Source organism: Oncorhynchus masou, chromosome 6, assembly GCF_036934945.1.
Source record: "Oncorhynchus masou masou isolate Uvic2021 chromosome 6, UVic_Omas_1.1, whole genome shotgun sequence".
Lineage (NCBI taxonomy): Eukaryota > Metazoa > Chordata > Actinopteri > Salmoniformes > Salmonidae > Oncorhynchus > Oncorhynchus masou.
In genome coordinates, this window is record NC_088217.1 from 70287840 (window position 1) to 70312091 (window position 24252).

At 41.7% G+C, this 24252-nt stretch overlaps 1 protein-coding gene across 2 annotated transcripts in view; it reads left to right on the plus strand.

The window, feature by feature from the left end:
• Positions 1 to 24252, plus strand: part of LOC135542531 (neuroligin-4, X-linked-like) — an 80259-nt gene that overhangs the window by 39219 nt on the left and 16788 nt on the right. The gene's annotated exons all lie outside the window — the stretch shown is intronic.

The following is a 24252-nucleotide window of genomic DNA, read 5'->3' on the forward strand; positions in this document are numbered from 1 at the left end:
CTACACCTATGAATTAGAAGATATACAAACACTCAAGCTATACTGTCTTACTTGAGTGTTATGCTTGGTCCCTATACCTATTTTTACCAACAGCAATATTAGTCAGAAGCATCTGGAAGATTTATCCATGTCTATATTCTAAATCCACTATACAGTACATCTCGCTGTTCTTTCTGCAGTCTTCTGATAGACTCCTAATCTCGTCCACCAGCCGGCTCTGTCTCTTTCACACCTCTCTTGTCTATAAGTACAACACCTCACTGTCTATACATGGTAATAATTGAGCCTGGGGACGAGCTGAAACTATACCTGGTAGTTTCATGGAGACCAAGATGCTGAAGTGTTGTTAAGCCCATACAAAAATAAAAAGCTACATCCAGGGTGTTCAATTCATGTTCACACCCCGGTATCCACTGCTGCTCTGGTTTCCATTTGTTATGAAGCCGAGCTGTCTGCACCACTCGCTATATTTAGTTTTGCGATTGAGAGCCAGGGGGAAAAGGTGTTCTGGGAAAGTGTGCACTGCGGAAGAAAGGGAGAAAAGAAACGTAGAGAGAGGAGAAAGGAGGCCCTCGTTGAGTCTGTATCTCTGCTTCTTTGATAGACTGGTTGAGGAGAGAGATGAGGGGTGTGTGTGTGTGTGTGTGTGTGTGTGTGTGTGTGTGTGTGTGTGTGTGTGTGTGTGTGTGTGTGTGTGCGCGCGCGTGTACATGTTTGTGTGTACCTATACATGCACACGTGTTTGTGTGTCTCTCAGAGTAGAGGTTCAGGCTCGAGTATTCCTCAGCTACATGGTCTCTATTCTCCCATATAAATAGACATGTATTCATCCCAGGTAAAGATAAGGACCAGGAGGTTCTTTCTCTTCACACTCATCACCTTCCTCTCCCAGAACATTTGACAGTCTCTGCAAGATAGGCTAGTGTCTGAATAGTGTGTTCAGGTAGTTTAATGTCTGACCAGTTTATTCTGGTAGTCTAATGTCTGAACAGTGTGATCAGATAGTTTAATGTCTGAATAGTTTATTCAGGTAGTCTAATGTCTGAATAGTTTATTCAGGTAGTTTAATGTCTGAACAGTTTATTCAGGTAGTTTAATGTCTGACCAGTTTATTCTGGTAGTCTAATGTCTGAACAGTTTATTCGGGTAGTTTAATGTCTGAACAGTTTATTCAGGTAGTTTAATGTCTGACCAGTTTATTCTGGTAGTCTAATGTCTGAACAGTTTATTCGGGTAGTTTAATGTCTGAACAGTTTATTCAGGTAGTTTAATGTCTGAACAGTTTATTCGGGTAGTTTAATGTCTGAATAGTTTATTCAGGTAGTCTAATGTCTGAACAGTTTATTCGGGTAGTTTAATGTCTGAACAGTTTACTCAGGTAGTTTAATGTCTGAACAGTTTATTCGGGTAGTTTAATGTCTGAACAGTTTATTCAGGTAGTCTAATGTCTGAACAGTTTATTCGGGTAGTTTAATGTCTGAACAGTTTATTCAGGTAGTTTAATGTCTGAACAGTTTATTCGGGTAGTTTAATGTCTGAACAGTTTACTCAGGTAGTTTAATGTCTGAACAGTTTATTCGGGTAGTTTAATGTCTGAATAGTTTATTCAGGTAGTCTAATGTCTGAACAGTTTATTTGGGTAGTTTAATGTCTGAACAGTTTATTCAGGTAGTTTAATGTCTGAACAGTTTATTCGGGTAGTCTAATGTCTGAACAGTTTATTCAGGTAGTCTAATGTCTGAACAGTTTATTCAGGTAGTCTAATGTCTGAACAGTTTATTCAGGTAGTTTAATGTCTGAACAGTTTATTCGGGTAGTTTAATGTCTGAACAGTTTATTCAGGTAGTCTAATGTCTGAACAGTTTATTCAGGTAGTTTAATGTCTGAACAGTTTATTCTGGTAGTCTAATGTCTGAAGAGTTTATTCAGGTAGTCTAATGTCTGAACAGTTTATTCAGGTAGTCTAATGTCTGAACAGTTTATTCGGGTAGTTTAATGTCTGAACAGTTTATTCAGGTAGTTTAATGTCTGAACAGTTTATTCGGGTAGTCTAATGTCTGAACAGTTTATTCAGGTAGTCTAATGTCTGAACAGTTTATTCTGGTAGTCTAATGTCTGAACAGTGTGATGAGATTGTTTAATGTCTGAATAGTGTGTTCAGGTAGTCTAATGTCTGAATAGTTTATTCAGGTAGTTTAATGTCTGAATAGTGTGTTTAGGTAGTTTAATGTCTGAATAGTGTGTTCAGGTATTCTGATGTCTGAATAGTGTGTTCAGGTAGTTTAATGTCTGAATAGTGTGTTCAGGTAGTCTAATGTCTGAATGGTGTGATCAGGGATTTTAATGTCTGAATAGTGTGTTCAGGTAGTCTGATGTCTGAATAGTGTGTTCAGGTAGTCGAATGTCTGAATAGTGTGTTCAGGTGGTCTAATGTCTGAATAGTGTGTTCAGGTAGTCTAATGTCTGAATAGTGTGTTCAGGTAGTCTAATGTCTGAATAGTGTGATCAGGTAGTCTAATGTCTGAATAGTGTGTTCAGGTAGTCTAATGTCTGAATAGTGTGATCAGGTAGCATAATGTCTGAATAGTTTATTCAGGTAGTCTAATATCTGAACAGTTTATTCTGATGTCTGAATAGTGTGATCAGATAGTCTCAGGTCATGAGGGTGTGTTTGGTTTCCTATAAGGTCACATATACCAGGAGTAAACAGCAAAGCTTTGCGTTTTGAAATATGAAAAAAAATGTCCTCATTTTGTGAACTTAATACACTTTTACACTGTATTGATTCATTAATTCAAACTAACTCAAGACTCTGCTGGGTTTGAAGATTCAATTAATTTTAAAAACAAGAGAAGTATTATATTATGTAACCAACCAGTGCTATATTATGTAACCAACTGTCATGGTGACGGATGGTATCTTTAGCCTCTTAATCTCACAAATGCACAGAAGGATTGCATGGTGTCCGAGTGTGTGTGAGATGGAATCAAAAGCAGTCAGTGGGTCATCTGTGCAGAGTGTGTGTGTGTGTGTGTGTGTGTGTGTGTGTGTGTGTGTGTGTGTGTGTGTGTGTGTGTGTGTGTGTGTGTGTGTGTGTGTGTGTGTGTGCGCGTGCATCTCCGGCAGCATCTCCATCTCTGTATCCAGTGGCTGGCCCTGGCTGTGGCCGCATTGGTACCATGCCATGCCTCCACGCTGCTTTCGTAACACTGCACCATCTGTGTCCAAGCGCCACATGGGCCGATCTGTGTGACGAGCTCTCCCTGAGCTCCATTACTCTGAGCTGGGATGTGTCAGAGCCACATGGCACTCCGCTCCTCTCCTCCTCTCTCCATCCTATTATGGCGAGACGTGAGGGGCCTGCTGATGTCTCCCTGATACAGACACATGTGTCTTGTCTGCCTTCACTTAACCCTTCCCATCCTCACCTTCCCCCACATCATCTCTGCCTATCTCTTTCTCTCTATTTCTGTCTCTCGTTCTCTCTCTCTCTCTCTCTCGCTCTCTCTCTCTCTCTCTCGCTCTCTCTCGCTCTCTCTCTCTCTTGCTCTCTCTCTGCCTGGTAAACACAGGTTCTGAGAGTTTGGCATCTAGGTCTTAAAATACAAATTAATACCAACTTAATCCTGTCCAGATATAGGTCCAGATAAGGGCTTTTACACCCTTACATGGTCTGGAAATATAACGGGGATTACCAATAGTTTGTTTTTCTGGTGAATCAGTAATGGAATGGAAATGTTGTTTTGGGAACACGATATGTCCAACATTCTTGGCCTATTCAGTCAGATGAGTAGAACAATTTTAACACAATAGTATTTTAGCTGATTGATCTCAATTCAGTGTCCATATTAGGATAGCCTCTGCCTCAGTTGGACTTGTCAGTGTCCGTAGATCTTAAACAGCTTGAAGCCTCTATTCCTCCCTGCCCCTGCTGATTGTGTCAGCAGACACATATTTAACTGCAGTACACTGCCGATTTTGCAGGTTTTCCTACTTACAAAGCATGTAGAGGTCTGCCATTTTTATCATAGGTACACTTCAACTGTGAGAGACGGAATCTAAAACAAAAATCCAGAAAATCACATTGTATGATTTGTAAGTCATTAATTTGTATTTTATTGCATGACATAAGTATTTGATCACCTGCCAACCAGTAAGAATTCCGGCTCTCACAGACCTGTAAGTTTTTCATGATGCTGCCACCACCATGCTTCACCGTAGGGATGGTGTCAGGTTTCCTCCAAACGTGACGCTTGGCATTCAGGCCAAAGAGTTCAATCTTGGTTTTACCAGACCAGAGAATCTTGTTTCTCGTGGTCTAAGAGTCCTTTAGATGCCTTTTGGCAAACTCCAAGCGGGCTGTCATGTGCCTTTTACTGAGGAGTGACTTTCGTCTGGCCACTCTATCATTGGTGGAGTGCTGCAGACTTTCGTCTGGCCACACCTGATTGGTGGAGTGCTGCAGAGATGTTTGTCCTTCTGGAAGGTTCTCCCATCTCCACAGAGGAACTCTGGGGCTCTGTCAGAGTGACCATCGGGATCTTGGTCACCTCCCTGACCAATGCTCTTCACCCCAGATTGCTCAGTTTGGCTGGGCGGCCAGCTCTAGGTAGAGTCTTGGTGGTTCCAAACGTCTTCCATTTAAGAATGATGCCCACTGTGTTCTTGGGGACCTTCAATGCTACAGAAATGTTTTGGTATTTATTTACTAACTAACTAAACAAATCACAGAAATACATAATCAAACAATATAGTTATTGGTTACTAACACAATGCATTGATAGGTCCCTAGTGGGCTAAACCGGTATGACGGCTTGGTAGATAATGGAAAGGGGTGGGGACAGATAAAAGAAGTAGGAATGACAAAATGGATTCACTACACAGAGTTGATATTTATATTAATTGAAATGCTAATCCTTTGCACATAAACGGCCGTTCATTCGGAAATAATTGCAATGTATATATTTACACCCGTATGCCGTTGTTGTCTTCTATGTTGGAATCGCCAGTCCGTCTGCTGGAGAGTCAGTTAATCAGAGAGTCTCTGGTTAACTTCCCCAGAAGTCACAATGTCTTTTATGGTTGTAGCTTTCTCCGCGGCTCTGGATAGTGTCTGTTGTAATGGATACGTCCGGCTTACAGATGGCTGTTCCATAGAATAGATTCTTCCGCAATTGTTGTTATTCTCGTACTAGACTTACGTCATTTCCAGCTGTAGACTAGTAATTCTACGTCTAGGATTTGCTCTTATTCTTTGGTGGTCGATAGTCTCATAGTTGAATCATTTCCAGACGTGTAGCCAACACTACACTCTGTATGGTCTCAGTGGCCTATAGAGTTGTCGTTCTTAACCATTTCAACATGTAGCGTCAGCTGCATTTTTCTAGTCTAATGTTAATTTCATCAAGAGTGGGTTTTATACACTTCTGAGAAAAGGGCGGTCCATGACGCTGTTGTAATGTCTACGCTCACGTGGGCGTGGCCACTGATTTGGTTAACTTTATATGAATACCCATATTCTCTCATTTAGAAGTTTAGTTTCATGTTTAATCACATACATGTCACAAAATTTAGATGCAAACCCCATAATTAAGAAGTGTACACACCCAGAGACACAGTAATGAGTGTTTCCTGTCCTTCATGAGATCGCCAAATGAAACACACACGTCATGACTGTCCCTTAAGTGTCCATGTGCCACTCCCACATTCTCAAAAATAGAAATATTGTTTAATTATTCAAATTTTTGATGTCCAATGGTCTCTCCGTGACCCACACTTAACATTCCAAACTCGAACATTACAGATCATAGAGGCAGCGTATTTTATGACCGCCATAAAACAGCCGACTCCCCCCCCCTCCTCCTCTGTAGAGAGGACCTACTGTAACCTGACCCTTCAAATCGTCACGGGAGAGTTACGACAGGGGTATTGTGTGTAGATTGATGAAGATTGTATTTATTTATTTAATCCATTTTAGAATCTGTACTGTAACAAAACGTGGGCGTCTGAATTCTATCCGAAATCACTGTAAGTCTGTGACGTCTATGTTAATGTTTTAAATGTATGTAAAAGGATGATTTAGATACAGACCACCAGTATTGACAGCTTCTATTCATCAATTAATCAAAACAAGATTAAGCAACAATGAAGGTTTTACTGTATGTTATAGATTTCAATAGTCTATAGGTTGCTGTATTAGTGTAGCCATAGCATCAGTGATATTGAGACAGAGATACATAAGAAAGATGCTGGTCAGTTCCTGGTTTCTTAATATTGACAAAGCAGAATTTCAATTCTGTCATGGAATCACTTTGTTTGTGAACCTAAAGAAGAATTTGCGTACACACACTAGACACCACTGGCCACATCAACAGTGAATGATGTGTTTCACAACAACATGTCGTGATTTTTTGTGTTTTTTTTTCTATGCTGTTGGGCTATTGTTGGTCTTTGGTGGTGGCCCTAGGGGCCTACAGGGGGCCTAAACTCCACTCACACTGGGCCAAGGTCAGCTAGTGCCAGGAGGATGTCAGATCTGAACCCCCTGTTGATTTCCCCCAGCTAGTCAGGGGAGAATATGTGTGCAGACTGGAGGGACTGGAACGCTGAGAGGCTGTTCATGACATATACTGTACAATAAACACACATATTCCGAGTCACGGAAAGGAGAGAGGAGAGGCCGCTTTGACGTGACAGGGATGAGAAGAGAACACAGAGTCAGCCCACTGCCCCAGTGTTGATGCCCGGTCAGCTCTCTTTCAAATAGCCCCAGCTCATTTAAAAAGTAGAACAACTAACAAACAAACATACATTTCCTTTAGGCCTGTACACGCAAGGAATGGACCGTGGCAGGAAAACGAGGGCAAAGCATTCATTAGCATGACAAATGTCCCTCTCTCACTCTGCTCCTTTTGACGATGTGCGCCAGTCTCACGCCTACTTTGACAAATGAACAGTCGCCACTCTGACTGCTGTTAGCTACCCTTATTCCACACAAAGCCTTAATATCAGATTGAGCTCTGATGTGTCTCAGGGAAGATGGCGGTGTGTGATAGATAGAAAGAGGAGTTGACGTGCTCAGCTCAGAAGTTTGCCGTAACAAGTTTTTGCATGCCGGGTTCAAAAGGAATATCCTGGAATAAAGTCAAAACCTGCATTGAGTGAAATATTCTTTACGTTGCAATGTTGTTGTTTTTTAGCAGCGTAGGTCAGAACATTCTGAAGACATGAAAACGTAATATTTCAGTGAGTTAGAGTTTTCCCTCTCTTATGGTGTGTTAAAGAGCACACTGAGTTATTTTCTGTTTGGCTTAGTGTTCCACGAGGCTAGTCCTTTATTTACTTCACACTGGTTGATTTGGACTTCAACTGTAGTAGTGGTAAATAATTGTAAAAGAGAGTACATTCTCAGTCAACTTATCTGGTAAAAATTAGTGTCAATAAAAATGGCATTGACGTCATGTTGACTGTTTGTTTATTATTATCATGGTTGATACAGATCCTTGAATAACAATTCATTATCACTATTTTCTTTGGAGCAGTTTCCTTTTAAATAAGAACGAGTCAAGCATACGACTATAACAACAAAGGCGTTGTTAAAAACGACTTTGCACATCAGGAATGAAACAAATGAATCGTCATTTCTGTTGAGTAATTGTCAGATCGTTCTGGATTTACGTTGGCTTTTTATCGTGGACACGAATAGCTTGTTTTTGTTCGGAAGACCTTTAGAGGGATGTGATTGAGCTTTTCGCGTCCTGCTTTTTGCAACAATATTTAGCAAAACCAGGCTGATCTCAGACAGGTTAACTTTTAAAGGTCATTGTTGTCATGATGGCTCGGTGGAAGATTGTAAACAAAACCCTGAAATATATTGATATTGGTATTGATATATTCTTTCTCTTCTCTGTGGTTTGTAAATGTTCCTTTCGGGGAAAAAAAGTACTTGGCCAAAAATAGTGCCCCATTATTTTCATGTCCTCATACTGTAAATATGAGAATGGACAGAATCTAAACACACAAGCCAGCTATGTTTTTCTGGAAGTAGGCATGTACTGTAGGCTCTCTCCAAGACCGCCATACAGAGATATTTGATCACATTCACATTCATTTTATTAGCTTTTGAGCTGCTTGAGCTCCACACAGAGCTGACACAGTTGTGTCAAGCAAAGCTACAGTACACAAGATGCACTGGAGAGATTTGGGTAGTGCCACGCAGGCCCAGATGGAGAGGAAAGGGGACATGGTCATCATCAGCGTGTGGATCAACACACGTGCACAAGCAACGCACAAAACAAACGACACACACACACACACACACACACACACACACACACACACACACACACACACACACACACACACACACACACACACACACACACACACACACACACACACACACACACTACACATCACACACTGTATGTGTGTGTGATGTACTGATAACAGAAAATACTGAATCTCAGATGAGTAGAAAGATCGAGGATGATAAAAACAAAGAAATCTGGGTGGTATTTTAAATGGATTTGGTCAGTGGCTCAGTAAATCTCCATGTTGCTGAAAGCATCCTTTTTTTGTTACGCCAGAGGATGACTGCAAACGGCAAATGATGCCCTCCTCTCTCACCCCCTCTGTCTTCCTTCCCTCTCCCTAATGCATTGTTTATCCTGCAGAGTTTGCTTTCAGTAAGTGGTCTGGTACACAGAGTATAGTGAATGTAATTGCACGCTGCATTGAATTTGGGCAATTACAATCGGTTGAGATGACCGGGCATCGCTTGCTCATCTTCGTCCGTGGTTTAAGAAAGCCTCGGCCTCCACTATCCAGTCTGGTGGATAATGAGGCAGGATGGAAAATGCCACGGTAAACATTAATCAATGAGACTCAGACTGCCAAAAAATGACTGATTTGCTAAGTAGAGTGGCGGGTTGGCCGTTTTAGCTGTTAAGTTTTGACAGTCACTACACAATGGGGGAGTTGATTTGATTCTGCTGGGGGCTAGTAAACGGGTAAGGATTGTGGCAATGTTTCCACCTCTGGGTTAACCACTATGGCGGACTTTGTGGCTGAACAACACCAGGTTATCACAGTCCATTTCTCCCCGTGACTCCCTCCGTGTTTAGAGGTCGCACATTTCACGACCCACACTTTTCAGGTTCAATTGCTATTATACCAGCTGTAATGTGAAACAGTCGAAGCCTAGGAGAGTGTGGTGGGTGGGTGGGTGGGCCTGCCTGTTTCTTGTGGATACTGTTTGCTATAGCTGCAAAAAAGATATATATGGTTTATCTCTTACAGTTTTATATATGAACATAATTGTCAGATAGTAACAAAAATAGCTTAAAAAACACAAGAAGGATTTAACATAGCAAACACGCCATCTGACACCAGTTGACGATCACTATTATTCTGAGATTACAGTGAGTCTGTTGAGTTTAGAAGACATCAAGAGACAGATTTAATCAAAAGCCACCCAACCAAGCAACAATAAACTTGTATCGCTCAATGTTATGGTTCCACGGTATGGGACATTACTGTAGAGCCAGGCTTTTTGACTTTCTTTATTGGAGTGCCTCTGAATTAAATACGCGTACAGATTCAAAATATCTGTGATATTACAGCTATATTAAGCCACATGAGTTGCAACCCAGATATGATTTCCTGTTGCAGTTTACTGAAATATGGCCATACACTTGTATATATACATGAATAGCGAAGACAAGTTGTCATATTTTTGTTATTTTATATTATGATGATGGTGATGATGGTCGTCGTCGTCGTAGTCGTCATCATCATCATCATCATTATTATTATTATTATTATGATGATGATGATGATGATGTCAACTCCCAGTGTAGTACCAGTACCGATGCTGTTCGTTTCTTATTGTAAAAGTGTTTGACCTTCTCTTACACAGTATTCCGTTTTTAAAGGTTTTGGGAGCCTCTAAGCGTCACGATTTAGTCAAATGTTTTGCATATTCATGTTCAGAGTTTGTTTATTTGCAAAGCTCAAGATGTTAATATGCTTCAGTTCCCCGAGGTGGTGATGAAGACTCACTTTAACAGTCACAGACTGGCAATGTATAATAGTGAGGAAAGGAATTGAGCAAGACGAGATAATGTAATTTTACACAAAAATTCCTTCAAAATTCCTTCTCCTTCTTCTGTAACATGCAGGAGCGTAACTTTCACTGGGGACGGGGGGGACATGCCCCCCCCCCCACATTCAGAAATGTAATTTTGTCCCCCACCAGTTTTATAATTGGAATGTGATATAACACAAGGCGACGGTGTGCTTTAGGACCATGCGGGCGCCTCCGAGCGGTCGGGTAGGCTGTATGGAGTGTTTATCCGGCTAGATAAGAAAAATTAAAATGATGTCCCCCTCACTTGTGCCCCTGGTAACATCAGAGACACAGCACTTCATCCAGTGTAGACGTCTTAAGCTTCTTTTAGAGGATATTACAAAAATGCTCTTATCTGTTCATGCTTATTCCTACACTCAGGCGAAAGTGGTATGGAAATGAGAGGTAGGTAGCGTGAGCGAGAGAGAAACAGGAAATAAGGGAGGTTTCCTGCCATAGCCAGATAGCCACAGGGATTATTTGATCATGATGTCAACTGTACATGTACCTATGGGGACAGCCGAATAACCCTTTAAGGTTCTAGATAGCACCTTATTTTCTAAGAGTGTTGTCAACGTTGCGGTGATGTTCAACACAAGTAAGGGATGAAGACATTTTGAATTACGACAGTACAATACCACCTCGATGAGCCCTTTAATGACAGCAAAGCCACACACAGTACGGCCTGGCTGTATAACTCTGGAAATGAGGAGAGAATGGATTATTCTTGATATCTGAAATGTTATGACACTCAAATACCAGGGAGATGCAACAGACACACAAATTCACTGTTTTGCGGATAATGGATTTTTCTAGATCGTGCTTGGTTGAAGATGTGTTTTGATTTGTTGATGAGTAGTGGTATTCCCATGTCAGGGGATTATAGCTGATGTGCCTAATGCGTTCTCATAACACATATCGAGGCAGGACGTGTATGGTACTCGGATTAAAAGGAAGTCTGTGGTGCTATAGAGTTTGTGTATGATGTCCGTGATTAAAGTGAAGCCCGTGTTTAAGTATTAATTTACCAGTTGACATGTATCAGAAAGTTAATAGCGTGACACTAATTACAGCCTGCTGAGTCATTTTAATTTCATGAGCTTGAATCCGATTAGCACTTTTCCTGGATGCCTGCTGGAAAATATATATTTTTTTTTAACGAAGAAGATCACGAAAAAGATGATTTAAGACTAAGTTTAAGAACATTGGATTCATGCCTGGTTGTTAAAGAACCGCGTTAAATGGCTAATTAAGAACACTTGAGATATTCTCTTGGCACGCTTTAAACATCTTCCAAATGCCATGTAGTTTACTACAGGCGACAGATTTTGATCATAGCATTTGGGTACTAAGTCAATGACATACTACAGACGTTTTAAGGTATGACTGCCGTTTTCGTTTCCTTTGGAGAAATATTGCTACTGAATATAACACTTGCCAGTTATCTCTCTTGGAAACACAAAGCGACAACATTTGAACCCCAGTAAGGAACCAACTGTGTTCTTCGGACAGCTAAATACAGGTGTTTACTGCCATAAATCAACATGAATCAACTGTGTGTTTATAGCGTTCCAGTCTTTCCTTTGAAATGTTATCTCTGCTAGTCTGCTCCGTGCTTTACCACTGTGTTCAATGAGTAAAATGTGATCATAAAACTGGGCACATACAATCTGAAAGAAAGATCTTAAAAAGATGTTAATATGTCCCCCCCCCAAAAAAAATAAACCTTTGAATGATTTGTAAGATAACATCTAATGGTCCACTCTGTCCCCTACAGTTAAACAAACGTAGGCTACATAATTCTCTTTGCCCTCATACTGCTCTGAAATTTCAGGGCCATTTTGTCTTATAATGTCTTCAGAAAGGATATGATATTGTATTTCTTCAGGCTCTTCCTATAAGGATAGGAATGTCTCGGAGGTCATGGCTTTATTCTGTCTGGAACATTAGCCAGTACATTCTGCTGGGGCTGGCTATTATTGGCCATAGACACACCACTAAGACTTGAGAATAGACAAGGGGGAGGCACAACAAGCCAATGTGCGCGTACTCACTGACCCAGGTGGCCACCCACGCTGTGTTTGTGTGCGTGCGTACGCGTGCGTGCGCGTGGGTGTGTGTGTGTCCACCCGCCAGACACCTCTCTGGAGAGGAGCGTCGGATCACTTTCGCTCCATCCAGCTGGAAGCTGAAACAGGCCACCACACTGTGCCCAAAGCTGAATTGGTGAGTTAAGTGGTACAGTTCTGTTCCTCTAAGGGGAATAACATAGAAACTCTCTTATTGGTCAAACTTAACCTATGCAACCAACCTATGATATTATGTCCTCACACCGCTGGATATAGTATATACAGTATGTATATTTAGCAATACTGTATGACAAAAATATAACATGAAACTTTTAGTACCAATCCACTACAGTCTTTGCCACAGTGATTCCTCAGATTAAGAAATCAATGAAGCTGAGAGTTTTGGGTTGGGTTCATTTGCATCAGATTTCTTTCGGGTCGAGGTCTCCTCCCCAGATGAAAAGCTTATTGAAATGTAATGTCGTTCGACAACTGGAGGGAAGATACAGAGAGCGAGAGCAATAGAGAAAGGGAGGGGAGAGAGTGTGGGGGAAGGAGAGAGAGAGATGGAGAGAGAGAGAGAGAGAGAGAGAGAGAGAGAGAGAGAGAGAGAGAGAGAGAGAGAGGCCAACCACCAAACGTGGAGTCTTTGATGTTCAGAGACTGTTTGTACTTCCCCTAATTAACCAGACTGAATCCAAATGAATACTCATACATACATACAGTATATTCTCACCAGATTGCTTTCCCTCTCTGATAGATAGTAATTTGGTTAGGAACTCATGTAAATCTGCTCTTTTACAAACAACGCCTATTTCTAAAATTGTATTTATCTTTTCACTGCAGTGGGCTAAATCAGGGTCACATAGAGTGATTCTTGGTAGTCTTAAACAAATATACTTTGAAACTGAAGTATACACCTCACACATATGGTTATGGGCTTTAAAAAAGAAGAAGACACCTGTACCAGATATAGAGTTTAAATGTATTACATTTTGAATTTGCATTCCAATATTACACTTTATGGAAGACTGAAATATAACAAAACCGTTTGATAAAGAAACACCAGATTTTCAACATTTAAAAAAAGAGAATGTTTATTAACTATAAAATTAAGAAAAATATGACTAACATTCCACCCATGAGGCCACTAGAGGGCAATTTGGTCATGTGACTGCAGGAAAGGCATCTATGCTCAGCCAAACAGATTTGATCCAGCTGATCTAGCTGTTGTAGCTTATGTTTATTTTTAAATCGCTACTTGTTTATTTTGCTTATCAAGCGCTTTGCGATTCTGTCTGTAATGAAAAGTGCTATAAAAGTTGAATAAATTGTTATTATTACTCAACGTAATAACATGTTCTCATTCACAGACAGCGAGTTGGTCAGAGCAACAAGTGAGCCTAGAATTCATCAGTTGTCATATACAAGGCAAAGGCTGTCAAAAGCAACAGTCAAAACAGTGCAAAGGTTGTATGGAGGAGAGAATGAGGTGTGCAAAGAAAATTGGAATGTCACCATGGCAACATCTAACTGACAGCAAGAGAAGACAGGGTGTTTTTTCTGACAAATTACGGTTTGATTATTGAAGGGCAATTATTATTTTTTAAACATGTCGTCAGGGGAAACCAAGGACAAACAACAAAATAAACAAATAACCATCTATGCAATTACTGTATGACAGGCTTATTTTTTTATCACCCAATTAGAGCACTGTGGCACATTGATTTTCTAGAGAGGGTTTTTGGAAGCCTCCTCTTCACCTCATTTACACACAGCGCCCGTTCCGTTCCAAATGCCACCCTAGTCCCTAGTGCACTACTTTTTTTTTTATCAGATTCAATAGGGCTATTATCAAATGTAATGCCTTTTGTAGGGAATATGGTGCCATTTGGGATGCAGTTAGCCATCAGACAGTGTTGTTGTTGGGATTGAGTTACTGTAAGAGCTGTGCCTCTTGTAGACAAAAAGGATGATCCACTTCTTGACATGGTTATGTATTTGCTTAGTATCGATTCCCTGTGTAATGTGTTCTCTGCCTCGATCCCAGGCACCTACTTCTGTTGACTAAACATCGGTGGAGAGGATGTGTGGAGTAGCACCCCATGTGTTGCCAGGCAAGCCAATAAGAAATACGGCAACAACCAATGACACGTGCACTCTTCAATCAGTGCCACTTTGGGGTCCTTTGACTTTATTATCCTTAACGATTCCCATTTTAGATAAACAGTTTGGCTGTATTTCTTTATGTTTTGCAGACAGTTAGTTAATACAGGGGCGTCTTGATGTTTTTTATTGGTTACACTATTTGGGGTAAATCATGCTCAGTGTGGGTCTTGGAGAACCACTCAGAAGATGCTATAATGGTGCTATAACACATGATTTGGCAGCATGCTGCTTGGGACAACACATCTACTGTATTTGGGCCAATGCCTGGTTGAGGAAAAGCAGATCTATTTCTGTGTTAAGGGTTTGGATGGATGGACCAGTCACAACTAACTGGCAGTACACCGTTGTCAAACAGCATTTTATGTACAGCAAATGTATAATTTGGTTGGAGACAATACTGGGTCGTCTTATAGTCTTGTCTGTATAGACAAGATAGTGATCACTGTTGTTTTATGTTTTCTGAAACTCACTCGCCTCATTCTGACTCAAACAAATAGATGTTTAACTGCAGTACCCCATATACTCCATGTTCAATTCCAAAGGAAGGCCATTTGGAGTCCCTTATCTCTCTTTGAGCTGCGGCGGGGGTGACAATCCATAGGAGTTCCTCTGACATGTTTATGTGCCGCTAAATCATTAACCATCTTACTCTGCTGGCTGGCTTGCAAACCTGTTTGCTTTGAAGGGTGACAGAGACACTGAACTCCCCCATGCCGTTGAGCTTGAGCTGCAAGATAACGAGGCTGTGCTGTTTCTCCTTATGATGCAGAAAAAAATCATTACACAAATTGTACATTTTAAGTTAGCTTTTTTTTTGCAATGCTCTTTGAGTGTGGACTTACTGTGTTTTTGTATTTCTGGATTAAATAGTTGAATTTATACCAACTAAGAGATTTCCCATGTACAAGCCTGGGAGAGTGTGATGGTTTCCACTGTGTAGTTATTGATCTTTAAATGGAAAGCAATAGCATGGCTAACAGAGCTGTGGATTCTCCTTATGATGCTCTTTCATTCATTTTCTTCAACAGTCAGTGGGTGTATTGAACTGACTATTCTACCGCTAGAAATATTGCAGATTGTACCTCTATTTTGCCATTGTATATTGTAGCATGGCTAACAGAGGGGTCAGAGTAGTTTTAGCCGTAGCATGGCTAACAGAGGGGTCAGGGTAGTTTTAGCGGTAGCATGGCTAACAGAGGGGTCAGGGTAGTTTTAGCGGTAGCATGGCTAACAGAGGGGTCAGGGTAGTTTTAGCGGTAGCATGGCTAACAGAGGGGTCAGGGTAGTTTTAGCGGTAGCATGGCTAACAGAGGGTTCAGAGTAGTTTTAGCCATAGCATGGCTACCAGAGAGTCCAGGGTGTCTGTCAGATGGCTGGTTCATGTGGTCCGTTCCTGCAGAGGGAGAGAGACCTGTCTGTGATGCAGCATTCACGTCATGTTGGAAACCCGGGACTTCCGAGTTCAAATTAAAGTACGTCATTTGCATGGAGCTTCCTATTGGTTGATTCTGATACTTCTTTAAGCAGGAAACATGGTATCATCTTTCTTTCTACAACGAGTAAGCAATTCGGAAATTGCCAAGTTCCCGAAATGTCGTGAATGCGACATGAAGCACTAATGGATTTGGTAGCCCAGCTTTGGAGGACAGATGGTGTGCATTGAGGTGATAGGCTGTGGTTGTGGTGTGTGTGTGCGTGCATGTGTGTGTGTGTGTATGTGTATGTGTATGTGTATGTGTATGTGTGTGTGTGTGTGTGTGTGTGTGTGTGTGTGTGTGTGTGTGTGTATGTGTGTGGTGGAAAGGCGGTACTTGATAAACAAGGGGATTTAATGCTTCATGACCCAGATCCGCACTGAGCAGTGGTTTCCCCAGCGTGTGTGTGTGTGGTGAGGCTCAAATTAAAGTGAAGGAAGAGTGACAGACATTGTGCGTATGCATGAAATGGTGAAGCTGAAGGGAAGAGTGACTGTGTCAGCTGTGAGTGTGTTTGTGTTTGTGTGCGTGTGCGTGTGCGTGTGTGTGTGTGTGTGTGTGTGTGTGTGTGTGTTTGAGCATGTGGCTGTGTGACATCTGGGAAGTGAGGCAGAGTGTGTGTGTGCTTGAGCTGCTCTGTATCCCTCCTCCTCCATCACTGTCACACAGCTGTCCCCTACCTGGACGACCTGTCACTCCACAGAGTCTGTCATCCTCTCTCTCTCTCTCTCTCTCTCTCTCTCTCTCTCTCTCTCTCTCCCTCTCTATGTATAGTCGTGGCCAAAAGTTTTGAGAATGACACAAATGTTAATTTTCACAAAGTCTGCTGCCTCAGTTTGTATGATGGCAATATGCATATACTCCAGAATGTTATGAAGAGTGATCGGATGAATTGCAATTAATTGCAAAATCCCTCTTTGCCATGCAAATGAACTGAATCCCCCTAAAACATTTCCACTGCATTTCAGCCCTGCCACAAAAGGACCAGCTGACATCATGTCAGTGATTCTCTCGTTAACACAGGTGTGAGTGTTGACGAGGACAAGGCTGGAAATCACTCTGTTATGCTGATTGAGTTTGTAGAACAGACTGGAAGCTTCAAAAGGAGGGTGGTGCTTGGAATCATTGTTCTTCCTCTGTCAATCATGGTTACCTGCAAGGAAACATGTGCCGAAAGTCCAGCAAGCACCAGGACCGTCTCCTAAAGTTGATTCAGCTGCGGGATTGGGGCACCACCAGTACAGAGCAGGTGTGAGTCCATCTACACGCACAGTGAGGCGAAGACTTTTGGAGGATGGCCTGGTGTCAAGAAGGGTAGCAAAGAATGGTTGTAAGATCATTTTCTCCCCTTTCCGATTGTTTGGGGCATCCGGAAAAAAGCTTGTCCGGAGAAGACAAGGTGAGCGCTACCATCAGTCCTGTGTCATGCCAACAGTAAAGCATCCTGAGACCATTCATGCGTGGGGTTGCTTCTCAGCCAACGGAGTGGGCTCACTCACAATTTTGCCTAAGAACACAGCCATGAATAAAGAATGATACCAACACATCCTCAGAGAGAAACTTCTCCCAACCATCCAGGAACAGTTTGGTGACAAACAATGCCTTTTCCAGCATGATGGAGCACCTTGCCATAAGGCAAAAGTGATAACGAAGTGGCTCGGGGAACAAAACATCGATATTTTGGGTTGATTGGCCAGGAAACTCAGCAGACCTAAATCCCATTGAGAACTTGTGGTCAATCCTCAAGAGGCAGGTGGACAAAAACAAATCTACAAATTCTGACAAACTGCAAACATTGATTATGCAAGAATGGGCTGCCATCTGTCAGGATGTGGCCCAGAAGTTAATTGATAGCATGCCAGGGCGGATTGCAGAGATCTTGAAAAAGAAGGGGCAACACTGCAAATATTGACTATTTGCATCAACTTCATGTAATTGTCAATAAAAGCCTTTGACACTTATGACATGCTTGTAATTATACTTCAATATTCCATAGTAACATCTGACAAAAATATCTAAAGACACTGAAGCAGCAAACTTTGTGAAAATTAATATTTGTGTCATTCTCAAAACTTTTGGCCACGACTGTACTCCCCACCCCAACACACACCAAGAGGCTTGACACCTTTAGCACCTGTCATACTACAGTACTGTCTTGTCATACTACAGTACTGTTTTGTCATACTACTACTACAGTACTGTCTTGTCATACTACAGTAATGTTTTGTCATACTACAGTACTGTCTTGTCATACTACAGTACTGTCTTGTCATACTACACTACTGTTTTGTCATACTACAGTACTGCTTTGTCATACTACAGTACTGTCTTGTCATACTACAGAACTGCCTTGTCATACTACACTACTGTTTTGTCATACTACAGTGCTGTCTTGTCATACTACAGTACTGTTTTGTCATACTACACTACTGTTTTGTCATACTACAGTACTGTCTTGTCATACTACACTACTGTTTTGTCATACTACACTACTGTTTTGTCATACAGTACTGTTTTGTCATACTACAGTACTGTCTTGTCATACTACAGTACTGTCTTGTCATACTACACTACTGTTTTGTCATACTACACTACTGTTTGTCATACTACACTACTATTTTGTCATACTACAGTACTGTCTTGTCATACTACACTACTGTTTTGTCATACTACACTACTGTTTTGTCATACAGTACATGGCATCTGTAGCTACAGCCTCAGACCACATGTACTGAACACGTGGAGAAGCTGTGTTCAGTCACAGGGTGTGTTGATGGAGCGCATCACCTGGCCAGAATGGTTGATAACCTCTCTTTCCCGTGTCACAAGGACTAGCACAATAAACCAAACAAAACAGATGCAAATGGAGTTGTGTTTTGTAAACCCTTTCCATGTTGTTCTGCATGTCATTAACTATTCATTATCCACCGTCATCTATGTACACTAGATTAAAAATGACACTAAGTATTACGATCTGTTTGGGATTGTTTTTACTGAGGGATTAATAACAGCTAGACAGGGATGATTACGTTATTCGACTTCGGGGTCATTACCCCATGCAAAACCCATAGCACAGATATGCATGGTACCATCCAAAATCATCACAATCCTCTCTGTGTCCTTGTGGAAGGTCCAAAATGTCCTTCTGTCTATATGACTAACAGGCTAGCATCATACCCCCGATGTTATGGAAAAGGAACAGGGCTAGCGTGTTAGAGGGCCAGGACCAGGGTGTCCGTAGCCGGGTAGAGTCAGTCAGACCAGTGGGTGGGTGATGGAGGTTTGTCAGAGATACTACATACTTCATGCTCTCGTGGGTCTCCCGGCAGAATGTCATCAGTCACGTGGAGCGCTGCAACTCGGATGACTCCAGAATGTTGTCAACGTGGAGTGCATTTCTGAGACTGATGATCCCACCAGACTTAAAGATGTGAGTCAGAGTTGGAGGAGAGCAACAGCCCTGCCTCAGGCTGAGGGGTAATGGATGTGTCATAGATGTCAGGCAGCCGCAGAATGACAAGAATGACAAGCAATATGTAGGAAGTGGCATTGACTCAGGCAAGCAGCAGCAGGGTGGGCAACACTTGATTTACACGGCTGTTTTTAGAGTGGGCAACACTTGATTTACACGGCTGTTTCTAGAGTGGGCAACACTTGATTTACACGGCTTTTTTTAGAGGGGCAACACTTGATTTACACGGCTGTTTTTAGAGTGGGCAACACTTGATTTACACGGCTGTTTTTAGAGTGGGCAACACTTGATTTACACGGCTTTTTTTAGAGGGGCAACACTTGATTTACACGGCTGTTTTTAGAGTGGGCAACACTTGATTTACACGGCTGTTTTTAGAGTGGGCAACACTTGATTTTCACGGCTGTTTTTAGAGTCGGCAACACTTGATTTACACGGCTGTTTTTAGAGTGGGCAACACTTGATTTACACGGCTTTTTTTAGAGGGGCAACACTTGATTTACACGGCTGTTTTTAGAGTGGGCAACACTTGATTTACACGGCTGTTTTTAGAGTGGGCAACACTTGATTTACACGGCTTTTTTTAGAGGGGCAACACTTGATTTACACGGCTGTTTTTAGAGTGGGCAACACTTGATTTACACGGCTGTTTTTAGAGTGGGCAACACTTGATTTTCACGGCTGTTTTTAGAGTCGGCAACACTTGATTTACACGGCTGTTTTTAGAGTGGGCAACACTTGATTTACACGGCTGTTTTTAGAGTGGGCAACACTTGATATAAACGGCTGTTTTTAGAGTCGGCAACACTTGATTTACACGGCTGTTTTTAGAGTGGGCAACACTTGATTTACACGGCTGTTTTTAGAGTGGGCAACACTTGATTTACACGGCTGTTTTTAGAGTGGGCAACACTTGATTTACACGGCTGTTTTTAGAGTGGGCAACAGTTGATTTACACGGCTGTTTTTAGAGTGGGCAACACTTGATTTACACGGCTGTTTTTAGAGTGGGCAACACTTGATTTACATGGCTGTTTTTAGAGTGGGCAACACTTGATTTACACGGCTGTTTTTAGAGTGGGCAACACTTGATTTACATGGCTGTTTTTAGAGTGGGCAACACTTGATTTACACGGCTGTTTTTAGAGTGGGCAACACTTGATTTACATGGCTGTTTTTAGAGTGGGCAACACTTGATTTTCACGGCTGTTTTTAGAGTGGGCAACACTTGATTTACACGGCTGTTTTTAGAGTGGGCAACACTTGATTTACACGGCTGTTTTTAGAGTGGGCAACACTTGATTTACACGGCTGTTTTTAGAGTGGGCAACAGTTGATTTACACGGCTGTTTTTAGAGTGGGCAACACTTGATTTACACGGCTGTTTTTAGAGTGGGCAACACTTGATTTACATGGCTGTTTTTAGAGTGGGCAACACTTGATTTACACGGCTGTTTTTAGAGTGGGCAACACTTGATTTACATGGCTGTTTTTAGAGTGGGCAACACTTGATTTACACGGCTGTTTTTAGAGTGGGCAACACTTGATTTACATGGCTGTTTTTAGAGTGGGCAACACTTGATTTTCACGGCTGTTTTTAGAGTGGGCAACACTTGATTTACACGGCTGTTTTTAGAGTGGGCAACACTTGATTTACACGGCTGTTTTTAGAGTCGGCAACACTTGATTTACACGGCTGTTTTTAGAGTGGGCAACACTTGATTTACACGGCTGTTTTTAGAGTGGGCAACACTTGATATAAACGGCTGTTTTTAGAGTCGGCAACACTTGATTTACATGGCTGTTTTTAGAGTCGGCAACACTTGATTTACACGGCTGTTTTTAGAGTGGGCAACACTTGATTTACATGGCTGTTTTTAGAGTGGGCAACACTTGATTTACACGGCTGTTTTTAGAGTGGGCAACACTTGAAAAGTCATATAACTTGGAAACAGACAGACATGTCAAATTGTCAGCGGTGGCATTTAGTATACTGTTATTTTCGTATAAATTCACAGTAGGTGTACAGAAAAAAGTACTTAAGCTGTGGAACACACTATTCTGGTGTCGTACCTCATACTGCAGCATTTCCTGTAAAACTGTTGCTACTGTAATGCAGTTCAGAGCTGTGGGGCCTGGGGAATGTTTGTGCAGTTATGAACTCTGCAAGCGGTGCAAATGTCTCTGGTCTGGTGTCCGATAGATTCTAATTACCTCCGCACAAGTTAATGAACATACGCTGGTGGATCACAGGGGTTGTTTCCTAACTCCGTGGATGTAACCAATTGCACTCTTCACGGTTGGGAGAAACATACTGCTCTCTCTCTCTCTCTCTCTCTCTCTCTCTCTCTGTATTACGGAACTTAATTGATTGTTAGCTGGGAGGAAAGGTGCTCAAATCTTATTGACATTCTGAGTTATTTCAAACGAGCTGTTCTAATGGTACATATGTAGGATCTTCATTTGGGATATAATCCTGCAGCAGGAAATGTGAATTATGGATTATAATTAATGGACAATTTTTGTAGGGGTTGACACATTTTTCATTAGGGCAAATCAAGTCTGACATTTTAAAGTGGAAATTAGAAACTTGAATACACTACAAGTTTGCATTTCCTGCCATACAGGGAAATTCTCAGCAACAAACAAGATCCTACATCTGTAACTTTCTAATAAGGCAGAGAGAGAGAGAGAGAGAGAGAGAGAGAGAGTACTGCAAGAGTTATTGTCACATTATTTGAATGAATGGTATTCATTAAAAAGTACAAATGAAAGAATATTATTAATTCAGTCAAAAAGCGCATCAAAATTTATTTTCCCATTTGAACGCCGTGAACCTAATGTTGCTGCATTCTTTGACGTTGCCAAATCCATATATTTTCACAAAGGAAATGCTTCTGTTTTGACCACTTGGCTTCACACTGAGAGTGAAGTCAGCTCTCATCAAAAGATGTTTCTTCAAAAACCCATGTCAGATGTGTATTGTTCAGCAACATCAAACTGCTTCCAGGAAATAACATCTACATGTCACAATAATAATGTAAATCTTAGGGAGAGAGTTTTCCAGGTTATTGAATCAATCATCAATCCCAACTTTCCATCAAAGCAGAACACGATGACAGGGTGTTTTGTTTTTCTCCATTCATTGTTACTAGTATGAATTGTTTACTTAGCTACTGATTTGACAACCCAGAGTGACCTCTACTTTTTCCCCCTCATCACACGCCTCTAATATGTCAGCTTTAAACCAGATTATTATGTATAGCCCCTGGCCTGCCTGCGCAAACAAAACACACGCGCGCGCACACACACACACACACACACACACACACACACACACACACACACACACACACACACACACACACACACACACACACACACACACACACACACACACACACACACACACACACACATGCGCAGCAGCAGCAGCAGCAACCACATTAGGGCACAGCCTGCTGAATGTGTAAGCGATGACGGCCGGGGAGGAGAAGAGAAAAAAAAGAACTGGGAGGAAATGTGTCTTTTTCACTCATAATTATAATTCCATTTGGAGTGTAAGTAATCGCTCTGCTGTCATTTTTAATCCGCCACCACTAATATGGCCAAATTTACCAGCATCAGTGAATGCACTTTGACAGCTGCTATGTTTTGCTTCCACGGGTCGCTGTCTGTCAATCACTGGGGATTATGGGTAACCAGCCCACCTGCCTCTGATGTACTCTAATTCTGTAGCATGATTATAGACTCGAACTGAATGAGATAGATAGCAGGACAACGCCTGTTTCCTTTGTATGGATTAATCTGTTATGTCCTCATTTTGCACATTTCCACATTTTCACACACATTATTCCGTTGCTCTATCAAACGAACAGATACAGGCTCTACTTCAACATGCCCACTTGACAAGATATGCTACATTTGTCTATGTCTTTCATTTGGGATGGGGTTATTTGGTGGCTTGCAGATGTACATCTATAAAGGATTCTAAACCATATTTGACGGGTTCATATGACAGACTGGCCAGAGATGACAAAGTTGTGAGGGTCCCCAGTTCCCCGGGACTTCGCCAGAGAGAATCATTTTTTGACAGACATGCAGACAGAGGTTGAGATTCAATGTCAGCATCCCGAATGGCACCCTATTCCCTATATAGTGCACTACTTTTCACCAGAGCCCTGTGAGATAACTGGAATAGGGTGCCATTTGGGATGCTAGCCCAATCACTGGCTTTCACTGAGCTAGCTGTAGCTGTGACCTGACCTCCTTGAGCAGCTAATTCCAAACATTACCTCTCACATCTCTCCCTTTGATAATTATAATTTCATCTGGGAGCCACGGGTTGGATTATTCTCTGGACAGAGAGCACCGTTAGGCACTATTACCGCCACAATGAATGTCTGGATAGATGGATAGACGCCGGTCAGAGATTTTTCTTCCTTGCTCCCATGTGTTCTGTTAATACAAAGAAAGTCAGGCTTGTCAATTCAATACCAATTATGGTTTGTTTTGTCTTGGTGAAAGACAAGGCTTGGGAAAAATGAAAAGACTTGTCTCTCCCTATTAAGAGAGGCGTACAATAGGAAAGGCCGGTGCTATTAATTGGCCAGATCAAGGTGTAGATACAAGGCTATGAGGCAAGCACCAGCTGGTGGCAAGAAGCTTGGAAAAAACACTGTAATGTTTGGTGTCAAATCGAAATATATTGCTCCAGAAATATAGCAACTTCATATTATCTGTGCATTGACCATGCGTTTACAGACGTGATACAGCAGTATATTATACATTGAGTGTACAAAACATTCGGAAAACCTTCCTAATATTGCGTTTCGCCCCCTTTTGCCCTCAGAACAGCTTCAATTCGTCAGGCCATGGACTCTTGCGAGGTGTTGAAAGCGTTCCACAGGGATGCTGGCCCAAGTTGACGCCAATGCT